The following is a 1,735-nucleotide window of genomic DNA, read 5'->3' as shown; positions in this document are numbered from 1 at the left end:
CCTCCCTTGGTGTTTATGGACTGGCTTAAACAGGGAAAGGCTCTCACTAATCAATCCATCCGACAATCTGGGAACCTCTCAAAACTTTTCTATGGGTATGTATTATTCCCCCATTCTTCCTAAGAGTCTCCTTCTAATTGTTCATACCCATAAATAGTCACTGTAAATCATTCATCTCTTTTCCTTAGGGCAGTGTATTGAAAAGACCAAGGCACAAGATATATACTCTGCTCTTCTCCCCCACTTTGAGAAAAAAAACTCTGATTATATATCCTTCCTCAAACTTGCAGACCTATACTGATCACTGGGAACTACCCATGCCTTTCTTCTAAAACAGTATAGTGCAAGGGTGGGACACTAGATGCCTGTTGTTATACTCCTCTTTACCCCATCTGAAAAGAAGTCTTGATTTTGCACGATTCTTAGTCTTACAAAGCTGTGCAAACTTCAGTATGCTGCCACTCCTTTTTTTTTAGTTGCCTCTGAAAGTTTAAACTATGCAAGTAACTTCAGGAGTTGCAGCAAAATGGGTTAAAATATGTCTTAGGCAGTGCCCAGAAATACTAAAGATATTAAGTTTATTCCACTCATTTTACGTTGCTTTAGTGGAATAGATCAACTGATGCAAATTCTGTCTTAGCTATTATGGAGAAAAGGGTGATTCAGAAAAATTAGACTGTTCTTTTTTTTAATCAAAATATCAGATATATTTATTTTGAAAAGTTCACTATTTACATATGCTTAGAAAGTTTGAATAAAAATTAAAGTGTTTGAGATTATATGGCAACATTAAAATCTTGACATCCACCAAAAGTTAAATAAATACAGAAATTTTGGAAATTTTTTCTAAGTTCCTTTTTTATCTTTGAGGCGAAATTTTATTATGAGAATATTTTGGGTTTTTTCTTTTAACTAATTTGCAATTTAGTTTAATTAATGAATTTGTTTGGTTGTTATATAAGTAAGTACTTTTCTATAGTTCCTTCTTACTTATTATTTCTTCTTAATGAAATATTGCCATAGAATACAACCTTCTTAGTCCCTGATAAATGGAAAACACCTGAATAGCAATAAACAGATTAATGGGTAAGAACTGTTTTTTGTTGTTGTTTGTTTGTTTGTTTGTTTGTTTGTTTGTTTTGATTTTTCGAGACAGGGTTTCTCTGTAGCTTTGGAGCCTGTCCTGGAACTAACTCTTGTAGAGTAGACTGGCCTCAAACTCACAGAGATCTGTCTGCCTCTGCCTCCCGAGTACTAAGATTAAAGGTGTGCACCCCTACCACTGGGCTGAGTGGCTATTTCCCGTTTTGTACTGTGTGGGGATCTGCGTCATTTTACTGGATTATGTATTACTCATAAAAATCTATTGCTGTGTACATGATTGTTAAATCAATGTTTCTGCAAAGGATGAGAGATGGGGTTTATTTTCAAGCTTTTGGGGGAGGAGGAGAGGAGTGGGAAGAGGGGGAGGGGAGTGGGGGAAGGGGACGATGTGTGGGAGGAGGGGTAGGGAAATGGGAAACGGGGAGGAGGCAGAAATTTTGTTCAACAACTAAAAAAAATAATAAACAAAAAAATGCATGAAGCAAAAAAAAAAATATGAACACTTCATGAATTTGTGTGTCATCCTTGCACAGCAACCATGCTAATCTTTGCATTGTCCAAATTTTACTATTGTGCTGCCAAAGTTATTCCACCATCTTGCTGATGCAGGGAAAAAAAAAAAAAAAAAAAA

At 35.8% G+C, this 1,735-nt stretch overlaps 1 non-coding gene across 1 annotated transcript; it reads right to left on the bottom strand.

Annotated features, from left to right (window-relative positions):
* Window positions 1–1,592: 1,592 nt before the first annotated feature.
* LOC126496209 (U6 spliceosomal RNA) lies at window positions 1,593–1,699 on the bottom strand. The gene has a single exon (XR_007590303.1). It is a non-coding gene; the product is annotated as a U6 spliceosomal RNA (small nuclear RNA).
* Window positions 1,700–1,735: the final 36 nt, after the last annotated feature.

Source organism: Alexandromys fortis, unplaced genomic scaffold, assembly GCF_014885135.2.
Source record: "Alexandromys fortis isolate MF-2015 unplaced genomic scaffold, M_Fortis_MF-2015_v1.1 scaffold_1837, whole genome shotgun sequence".
Taxonomy (NCBI): domain Eukaryota; kingdom Metazoa; phylum Chordata; class Mammalia; order Rodentia; family Cricetidae; genus Alexandromys; species Alexandromys fortis.
The sequence above is the reverse complement of the archived record's forward strand: the minus strand, read 5'-3'. Positions and strand labels throughout refer to the sequence as shown.